This window comes from Nomascus leucogenys, chromosome 2 (genome assembly GCF_006542625.1).
Source record: "Nomascus leucogenys isolate Asia chromosome 2, Asia_NLE_v1, whole genome shotgun sequence".
NCBI classification, from domain to species: domain Eukaryota; kingdom Metazoa; phylum Chordata; class Mammalia; order Primates; family Hylobatidae; genus Nomascus; species Nomascus leucogenys.
This window is the reverse complement of record NC_044382.1, coordinates 150,250,816-150,261,563: the sequence shown is the minus strand read 5'-3', so window position 1 is coordinate 150,261,563 and position 10,748 is coordinate 150,250,816. Positions and strand designations below refer to the sequence as shown.

The window sequence follows — 10,748 nt, the reverse complement described above, 5'->3', positions numbered from 1 at the left end:
CCAGAAGCTGGGGATGCAGGTGGCATCCTCAGCCTCCTCTTGCTTCACCAGCCCGTGCTGTGTAGCTGCTGCAGCATGTCACCACAGTGGCATTGACCTATTCCCTAAGCCACCGTTTCCTCTTTTTCCTGGGGCTGCTCAGGCAGCGGTTCTCCATGCCTTGAGGATCACAAGAAGCTTGCAGTTGCGAGGGTCCAGGCTGCTGGCAGGGATTGAGAACCTCGGTGCGATGGGAGGCAGATGATGGGGAGATGGGCGGCGCTGGAGCCAGATGTGAAAAACCCGTGATTCAGCAGCTTCTCAGGGGTTTGGGAGTGCTGTCGGGTTTTAATTATCTTCTGGACGAGGGAGGTGGCCACGGGGTGGCTGTGCTTGGGAACACTGTGTGTGTTCTTGACCAGAGGTAGGTCTCTTAGACAAGAGGTTTCAAAAGGTGGTTTGCCCACTAACAAGGTGTGTGTGATGTACCCAAGGGACCACACATCCACCTTGAAACGGTGCCCTTTCTTTCCCAGCACCCTGGGAGTTATGTATGTAATCAGGAGTCCCACCCAGGGTCTTCCTCTGCCTTTCGTCATGTTCGACTTTGGTTGCCCGTCCAGATCTTCCCGTGTTCACCTCCAGGTCATCATTCAGGAAGACGGGGTACAGCTTGAGGTCTCGGTGAATAATCCAGTTTTAGGCAGGTGCCGACAACCAAGGATGATCTACTGTGGGCAGTAGCGCCCTCGGGCTCAGTGCTCTCCCCTTGTGCAACTCCATGAGAGGTCTCAGATGGCAGAGCTCCAGCACCAGGAGCATGAGTTGTCCTTGAAAAAGCCACGGACACCTGAGATGTGCTGGTGGGCGAGGCTGCAGTGAGTATAGTGAGAGGCTGGAGACGTCTCCAGGGACGTCTCCTCTCGGTGCAGATTGAGCAGCAGTGACTCAGGTGCGATCTTGCCCGAGAACACCTCCTTGGCGTTTGCCTCCAAGATTTTGATGCTCTCAGCAAAGCCACCCTTGCCAAAAAAGCAGCCTGCCTGTAGTGCCGCCGGCAGGTTTACTAGGACCTCCAAGATCTCTGCAGAGTGGCTGCTGGGACCCCAGGAGCCACAACTCCAGGGAGGCTTTCCCAGGGTCGGCTAGTGCCTGTGCCATCAGCTATTACTCTTTAAAATAACATTTCATTTGAATAAAGATTTACCTTCCCATGGAATTACAGATGCTTTATTCTGTATGTGAAGCACAAGTTTAGGAAGTTATTTTAGAACCAGAGTGGTGGGAATCCACCAGTGGTAGACCAGGATCCTGTAGCTCAGGCTGTCTTGGTAGCTCTCCAAGTAACTTTTCTCTCCCACAGACCAGTCCCCTCAGTGTATAGGCATTCTCTGGAACTGGTGATGGTGGTATTCTCTCCCCTTCTGTGGGGCCTCACTGTCACATGATGGATGTCTGCAATCACTATTCCACCCCAGTTTCCAACTGTAGGGCCAGGTATTCAATGGCATAGTGACTAAAAGGCTGTTCAGAGAACCCTGACCAAGATTAATTTACCCAAAGTTGGAACAGAAGGACACAGTCAAGTTTAAGATCAAATGCTTTCTGTAGTGGCAGAAGGGAGTGCCTAACTTTGACGTTTGCAAGTGCAAAAAGAGGCACGGGTTCTCCAAAAGTTCAGAAAATCGTATGAGATCTGAGTCAGGAAAGGATTCAAGAATCCACCACCACGTATTGAATCATATAGGAGCCGAGCACTTCATGCGTATGCTTTTTGTTTTTCAGACAAGGTCTTGTCCTGTTGCCCAGGCTGGAGTGCAGTGGCACAGTCGTGGCTCACTGCAGCCTCGACCTCCTGGGATCAGGCAATCCTCCCACCTCAGCCTCCCTAGTAGCTGGGACTGCAGGTGCACACCACCACACCTCGTAAAAACAAAACCAAACACAACTGTAGAGACATGTCTCTGTTGCCCAGAATAGTCTCAAACTCCTGGGCTCAAGTGATCCTCCCACCACAGCCTCCCAAAGTGTTGAGATTACAGGTGTAAGCCACTGCGCTAGGCCTTATGTGTGTACTTAATTTAACCTTCATCCTTTAAGGTAGCTATTAGTACCCCTATTTTTTAAAAAAAATTATTCATTTTTAAGGCAGAGTCTGGCTCTGTCGCCCAGGCTGGAGTGCAGTGGTACGATCTCAGCTCCCTGCAACCTCCGCCTCCCAGGTTCAAGCGATTCTCTGCCTCAGCCTCCTGAGTTGCTGGGATTACAGTCACGCGCTACCACATTCAGTTAAGTTTTTATATTTTTGATAGAGACGGGGGTTTCACCATGTTGACCAGGCTGGTCTCAAACTTCCGATCTCAAGTGATCCGCCTGTCTCGGCCTCCCCAAGTGCTGGGCTTACAGGCAAGAGCCACCCCGCCTGGCTAGTACCCCTATTTTTGTAATGAAGAAGCTGAGGTACAAAGAGGTTAAACAACTTGCTCAGAATTACCAAGTAGAAGCCTGAGATGGGGTATGGTAATTTATGATTCTACATTTATCCACCATATTAAGTCAACTGTGTTAAATCATGTTGAAGGAAGATGGTGCGCTGTGATCTGTAATACTGGTGCAGTTCAGCATTACTGTGGTGCAGTGTCAAGTTCCAAAAGACACAAAACTGTCTGATCGGCCTGTAGCGCATCACCGCCCACCAGCAGTACCTGAAGACGCTTTCAGTCCCCTGCTAGTGCCCGTAGGAGTCCGGGCCGGTCCATTTACATTGAAGAAGAGCTGATCCCAGCACCTAAGTTACCCAGACATCTTTTAGGCGGCAAGCTTTTCAGACAGTTTAACACATTTATTCTTGTTTTTAAAAAAAGGGCAAACACGTGGCGTTACAAAGGTCCTCCGTTTCGCACGCACCGGTGTCCCGGCAGCGCGCTGCGCTTCGGGAGGCCCAGTCTGTCTTCCCGCGGGGCCAGGGGTGAGGAGGTCAGGCAGGCGGGATTTGGGGTTTCCCGTGTTCCGGACCGGACACTTCGCCATCTTAACGAGCTACCGCCTGGGTTAAGGGGCACCCAGGGCAGGTGCCCGGCCGGGGGTGAGGTGGCCGAGCCGCCGGTGCCTGGACGTGGACCCCAGCAGGGAGGGTCCGCGCGGAAAGCGAGCTCTCCACGGGTCCATGACAGCAGGCCCGCGGGGGCACGGAGCCTGCGCCAGGCAGTCTTTCTAGATCCTGGCCCAGCTCGGCTGCTTTCGCGCCCGGGCTCCTTTTCCAAGTCCGGGATCCTAGAGCGACGCGCAGCGCAGACCAGGGCTTCCCCCGGCGCGTTCTCGCCGTCTGGATAGTCGCTGGCCACGCCCCTCCGCTTCCACCCTGCCACCGGCCCCTGGCCGCAAATGTCGCGAGACCTTCTTCCGTCCTCCCGGCGTGGTTCCGCGGCTCACAGCATCCAGAGCGCGCACGCAAGCCCCAGGAGCGCGGGACACACAGGGCACGCTGGGTCGGCGGAACTGAGGCTTCCAGCTGTGGGCCTCCCTGGCCCGGTTGCCCAGTCTCGCGAGAGTTGGGAGTAAACAGCCCCGAATGGAGTGCCCAGGCGTGTTCGCCGCGGAGGCGCCGTTATCCCGGGCCTGCCGGCCCTGAGCTCCAGGCGGCGCAGGTACGTCAGCCGCCCGCGCGCGGCCTCCCCGACCCGCTTCGCCTAGCAGAGGCGGCCCGCTCGCTCAGGTGTGCCGGTTGCGTCCGAGGCCCCGAGGCGAGGGCTGACAGGGCCGGGCCGGGTCGGAGGAGGTGGGCGCGGGGCCTCCGGCGCTTGTTTGGACACAGCGTGCCTGTCCCGCTGCCCTGCAGGGGTCTGCGCGCTCCGGCGGCTTGTTCCGTTGCGTGGTTTTCTTTACGTGAAATGAGCATTCACCGAGTGAAACAATACGCCCTGCTCTGGCCCCGAGCCTCCAAACAGACTCAGTTATAGGTGCGCTTCCGGGGCAGTGCTGGCGTCAGGTTTAAAAGACCTCGATTCTTTGCCTTATCTCGGTCTGTGCATATTGCGCCGCTGGTTTTTGGAAATGCAGGGATTCTGTTCGGCGAACTCCCAGATCCAGATTGCCTTTTAAACCTATAGCTTCTTAAAAATCTTGCCTCGCCTTGGCATGGTTGAGCTACCTTAGACCGTTGTGGATCGTATTTTTATTAAGATGTTTACCTTTCTTATTGGGTTGAGCCCCTGAGAATCTTGGCCTATTTGTTTACACAAATTAAGTTATTAGATTCCGATTGACGCTTCGAAATGACTTGGAGTGAAATAAGACCTGAGTTGATTGTGGAGACTCGTCCTTTAGTCTTAAGTGTGTAGCTAAGCCCTCCTAACGTCAGGGTCTCCGATTGTATGTGTACGAAAAGAAGGGTTTGCAGAAGAGAAGTAATTCCTCTCATTTTTTTTTTCAATCTGGAAAATCCGCTTTTATTATTTATACTTTTTTTAATGTAAGAGCTTTGAAGTAGAATTTACATACCATAAAATCCACCTGTTTTAAGTGTACTATTCATTGGTTTTTAGTAAATTTCCAGCTGCACAGTCACCACCAAATCCACTTTTAGAACATTTCCGTTACCCCAAGAGCTCTGATGCCCAGTTGTAGTTAATACCCATTTCCAAGCCCCGCCACAGGCAACCTTTCATCTACTTTGTCTTTCTAGATTTGCCTTTAATGACTATTTCGTATATTCAGATGGAAACATATGATATGCGGCCTTTTGTGTCAGGCTTCTTTCACTTAGCATGTTTTCACAGTTCATCCATGTTGTAACATGAATCAGGATTTCATTCCTTTTGTGACCAAATAATATTCAGTTGTATGGCTATACCACATTTTGTTTAAGCATTTATGCAGAACACTTTTGGCAAATAAAAGTTTATTTTATGCTCTAATGTGTGATGCAGATGACAGCAAAACTGTTGATTGGGAATGGGAGCTGGGAACTGACCCAGACACGTGTCAAACGACTGCACTCCCCAGGTACCCCGTATAATCTAGAGTTGGTCCTTTCTATATAAAAAGGGAAAATTCCAATGCAGAGGTTGCGGAACCTTTGAAGCACCTAGGGATGAAGTGGGAGCTCTTCTAGTCAGGAGGTTAACAAGAACTAGGAAGACTGGGCCGGGCGCGGTGGCTCACGCCTGTAATCCCACACTTTGGGAGGCCGAGGCGGGCGGATCACGAGGTCAGGTGTTCAAGACCAGCCTGGCCAATGTGGTGAAACCCCGTCTCTCTGAAAATACAAAAATTAGCTGGGCGCAATGGCAGGCCCCTGTAATCCCAGCTACTCGGGAGGCTGAGACAGGAGAATCGCTTGAATCCAGGCGGCAGAGGTTGTAGTGAGCCAAGATCATGCCACTGCACTCCAGCCTGGGCGACAGAGTGAGACTACGTCTCAAAAAAACAAACAAAAAACTTGGAAAGGCTACGGTGAACTGTACATTGTTGCCATCAGTGCTGCAGAAATCTGCTTGAGGAAACGCTTTATTTATTTATTTTTATTTTTTTGAGACAGAGTCTCACTCTGTCATCCAGGCTGGAGTGCAGTGGCGGATCTCTGCTCACTGCAACTTCTGCCTCCCGGGTTCAAGCGATCCTCCTGCCTCAGCCTCCCGAGTAGCCGGGACTACAGGTGCCCGCCACCATGCCTGGCTAATTTTTGTATTTTTAGTAGAGACGGGTTTTTACCATGTTGGTCAGGCTGGTTTCAGACTCCTTGACCTCGTGATCCGCCCGCATCGGCCTCCCAAAGTACTGGGATTACAGGCGTGAGCTACCGCGCCCAGCTGAGGAAATGCATTTTAAAGTAAAATAAGGAAGTTAGAAGTTTGGAGGTGCCCTATCTGTGGCCAGCTAATACTCGATGACTAAGGGGTAAGACTAAAAGGAGACAAGAGTGACGTGTGTGAAATAGTAGGCAGTGAAGACACCACAAACCAAGGTTTCTCACTCTTGAATGTAGTGATACATTGGGATGAATTTTTTTTCTTTTTAATACAAGACCACCTGATGGATAGAGTGCCAGAATAAATGGTTTCATCGGATGTAAGAATACAGCAGAACATACGTTTGTCGACGGCGTGGTGTCTCACGCCTGTAATCCCAGCACTTTGGGAGGCTGAGGCAGGCAGATCACGAGGTCAGGAGATGGAGACTATCCTGGCTAACACAGTGAAACCCCGTCTCTAAAATACAAAAAATTAGCCGGGCGTGGTGGCGGGCGCCTGTAGTCCCAGCTACTTGGGAGGCTGAGGCAGGAGAATCGCTTGAACCCTGGAGGCAGAGGTTGCAGTGAGCTGAGGTGGCACCATTGCACTCCACCCTGGCGGCAGAGCGAGACTCCATCTCAAAAAAAAAAGAAAAAAAAAAAGCGAAGACACCTTTGTTTTACCATAGTTTGGTCTGGCATGACTTAATTGTTAGCCTGTTAAACAATGGTAATACAGCCAAGTATGGAATTAGTTCTGAAGGTGGTAGTTTTTCAGTCGACTTTTAATTGGACTGGATAGTAACCTTTCGTGGTCTAAACACAATTCAGTCTCCTTTGGAGCTATTTTAGTAAACTAGTTTATTACAAAGCAAGGCATAGCTGCATAATTAGATGATTATCAGGTGATAGAAGTCATTTTCACTCACCTGAATTATGTTCTGATTGTTTTTAAAGAGATAATTTCAGATGTATTTTAGTTATGCCCAGAATTATAATCTTTGCGATATTCTTTCGTTGTGAAAATTCTAAGTGGGAGACTCCAAGAGCTGCAAAGAATGCTAGCCACCACCTAGGCCAGTTGCTTGCGCAAGTAATGCATTTCTTCTACTGAGTCGCCCTTCTGCACAAATCCCGTTAAGTACTATTTTCTATTTATATAATTTGAACGGTGTCTTTTTCAGTTAGTAGTTGATATCAAAAATTTTTAATTATACATGTGTTAGAGGTGTAATCATTCTCATGAAAAATCCATAGGTATAGGACTACCATCTTTTAAGGTTATGGCTGTATATGGAAAGATAACCAGGTCTTCTGCATAAAGAATTTATAAAAATTAAATCCAGTTAACATTTAGTGGATCCAGTAACAGCCCTATGTAGGCTCTCTAAGTTAAGTGATATTACAAATGATAATAAGCCTTTCAGAATGAACTAGCCAGAAGTTTAATATTTTCAAAGGCTATCTTTTCCTTAGGCTGGAAAGTAGCTGTAGACAGATCTTTGAGAACAATTTGTAGGAGATAGATCCCTTTAAGCTCTAGTATATATACAAATAAAATTAAATCTAGCATATATATTTGAATTTTTGTGCCACTGTCTTACCAGAAAGTATGATTTATTCTTTTTTTTTTTTTTTTTTTTTTTTGAGATGGCATGTCATTCTGTCTCCCAGGCTGGAGTGCAGTGGCTCGATCTCAGCTCCCTGCAACCTCTGTCTCCCAGGTTCAAGCGATTCTCCCACCTCAACCTCCTGAGTAGCTGGGATTACAGGTGTGTGCCACCACACCCAGCTAATTTTTGTATTTTTAGTAGAGATGGGGTTTCACCATGTTGAACTCCTGACCTCAGGTGATCTGCCCGCCTCGGCCAGCCTCCCACGGTGCTGGGGTTATAGCTTTGAGCCACCGAGCCCAGCCTATTCTTTTTTTTTGAGACCGAGTCTCTCTCTGTTGTCCAGGCTGGAGTGCAGTGGCCTGATCTCAGTTCCCTGCAAGCTCCGCCTCCTAGGTTCACGCCATTCTCCTGCCTCAGCCTCCCGGGTGTCTGGGATGACAGGAGCCCGCCACCACGCCCGGCTAATTTTTTTGTATTTTTTAGTGGAGATGGGGTTTCACTGTGTTAGCCAGGATGGTCTCGATCTCCTGTCCTAGTGATCCGCCTGCCTCAGCCTCCCAAAGTGCCGGGATTACGGGCGTGAACCAATTTATTTGAAAAGTTTTATTGAAATACTTAAATATGTCTTATCAAAGTATAAAAGTAACATATGCTCCCTATAAACATAAATAAATTAAAGCAGAAATTAACTATCCGTAATCATACAATTGAAAGGTAGAACCACTGTAACCATTTTGGTATGTGTCTTTCAGTGGTTTTTTTTTGTTGTTGTTGTTTCCATTTGAGACAGAGTCTCCGTTGCCCAGGCTAGAAAGTAGTGGCTTTATCTCCGCCCACTGCAACCTCCACCTCCTTGGTTCAAGCGATTCTCCTGCCTCAGCCTCCTGAGTAGCTGGGATTACAGGCATGTGTCACCATGCTCAGCTAATTTTTTGTATTTTTAGTAGAGACAGGGTTTTGCTATGTTGGCCAGGCTGGTCTTGAACTCCTGACCTCAAGTGGTCCGCCTGCCTCGGCTTCCCAAAGTGTTGGGATTATAGGAATGAGCCACCGCACACAGCTGCATTTTTTTTTTGTTTTTTTTTTGCTCATAGACACATTTTAAAATTAAAATGTAAAATAAAATTTGGATTATATGGTGCATGAACTGTTTTACTTAACACTTCGTTAGCATTTCCCCATATTTCTGTTGTAACAAATGACCACAAACAGTGGCCTAGAACAACATGAATTTACTGTCTCACAGTTCTGGATATCAGAAGTCCAGAATCCGTCTCACTGAGCTCAAGTCAAAGTTTCAGCAGGGCTGTCTCCTTCCGGAGGCTCTGTGGAGAGAATCAGTTTCCTTTTGTTTTTCAGTTTCTACAGGCCACCTGCGTTCCTTGGCTCCTGACTTCTTCCTCAAATTATCTCAACCTCTTGATTGCTTTCTTTTTTCTTTTTCTTCTTTTTTTTTTTTTTTTTGAGATGGAGTCTCTCTCTGTCGCCCAGTCTGGAGTGCAATGGCGTAGTCTTGGCTCACCGCAACCTCTGCCTCCCGGGTTCAAGTGATTCTCCTGCCTCAGCCTTCCGGGTAGCTAGGATTATAGGCACCCACCACCATGCCTAGCTAATTTTTGTATTTTTAGTAGAGACGGGGTTTCACCATGTTGGCCAGGCTGGTCTCGAACACCTGACCTCAGGGGATCTGCCCGCCTTGGCCTCCCACAGTGCTGTGATTACAGGCGTGAGCCACTGTGCCCAGCCAGCCTGTTGCTTTCATCGTCACATCTATTACTGTCTATTACTCGCCTGCCTCTCTCTTATAGAGACCCTTGTAATGACACCTGGCCCACCTAGGTCATCGAGGATACTGTCTCAGTGCCTTCATTTAGTCACAGCTGCAAAGTCCTTTTGGCCTATATGCTTTTGTGTATAAAGTAACATTCCCAGGTTCTAGGAATTAGGATGTGGGCATCTTTGTGGCGACCATTGTTCAGCCTGCTGCAGGAGGAGCATTTGAAATTGCTGCATGGCCTTCTGTGGTATGCATGAACCGTAATTATTTAGCCAGTCTCTTTGTTTATGCACATTCAGATGGCCTCCAGCTTTTCCCGCTCATAATCTTGCAGTGTGTATCTTTGGACATAAAGCCTTATGTGCGTCCAGATTCATACTTCTTGCATTGAATCCCTAGGGGAGATTTTAGAAAAGCAGGTGACCTGCCTCTGAAGAGTGTGGCCTCTGGAGCTAGACTGACCACCTGAGCTCCCAGCCCAGCTGTCCTACTTGCTGGTGTTGTGGCCCCAGGCAAGTTGCTTAGCTGCTCTGGGCCTCAGTTCTCATCTGAAAATGGGGGTGGTAACGGGTTGTTGGGAGGACTAAATGAGTTAATATTTGCAGACTACTTAGAATGGCACCTGCTACATCGTAAATGCTCAGTGAGTGTTAGTTTTTCTCATTTTGGATTTGTTAGACGAAAAGTTTTTAATGTTCATTTTTAAGCATTTTAATACATATGTGAAAATTGCCATTCTAAAAGGTTGAGTTTTTTTTTTTTAATATTCACCAGCAACATATGGGAGTACTTATTTTATTGGATTTGTTAACTTAATAAACATAATTTTTATTCTACAGGGGGTGCCTGAGTTTTTTCTGTCAGAATGTTACTTGATTTGTTTAATGTAAATCATAGAAACACAGGTTAATGTTAGCAGAAATTTACCATGAATCTTTTCAGGAATTCTGTCAATTTCCTAGAATGAGATATGCTTTTAGTTTCCCTTTAACTAGCTCAGTCCCATCTTTGGATGTCCTCCTGCATAACAATTGATGAGTGTAAATCTATCTGACATGGCGTGTGGTCTGGTTATGTATGCAGTGATCAGCACGGACTGAGTCTGAATAAGAGGCTTAGAATGCCCCCATCACCACATTTAAAATACCCCAGCCTCATGCGTCCCTGGCAGGTGAGCCTAAATAACTTATTTTTTCTGCCTGTTTTGGAAACAGGCTGATCCTAACAGGAAGGTTGCACGAACAGTATGAAACCATTTTTTCTCTAAAGCATTTGAGAGTAAGTTGCAGACCTGATACTCCATTATCCCCCGGTATTTCAGTGGGTGTATCTTCCAAGCAAGGACCTTCATACATAATCATGGCACAGTTGTCAAAATCAGGAAATTAGTCTTGATACATCACTACCATCAGATCCACGGGCAGGCTTACCTGGGTTTTGCCAGTTGTCCCTGAGTGACTGTTACAGCAGATGGATCCAGTTTGGATTCATGAGTTGCATTGTCTCTGAAGTCTCCTTCAATCCGGGGCAGTAGCTCAGTCATTCTTGCCTTTCATCCCCTTGGTGCTTAGAAAAATTCTAGGCCAGTTGATTTTGTAGAATGTCGCTCAATTTGGGTTGGTCTGATGTTTCTCTTGAATTGATT

At 47.7% G+C, this 10,748-nt stretch overlaps 1 protein-coding gene across 1 annotated transcript in view; it reads left to right on the top strand.

Moving 5' to 3' along the window:
* Positions 1-3,418: 3,418 nt before the first annotated feature.
* The window catches only part of MBTPS1 (membrane bound transcription factor peptidase, site 1), a 64,034-nt gene continuing 56,704 nt past the window's right edge, over positions 3,419-10,748 (top strand). The window contains exon 1 of the mRNA XM_003272484.4: positions 3,419-3,626. The gene's annotated coding sequence lies outside the window, so the exon portion shown is untranslated. The remainder of the gene's footprint in view (positions 3,627-10,748) is intronic.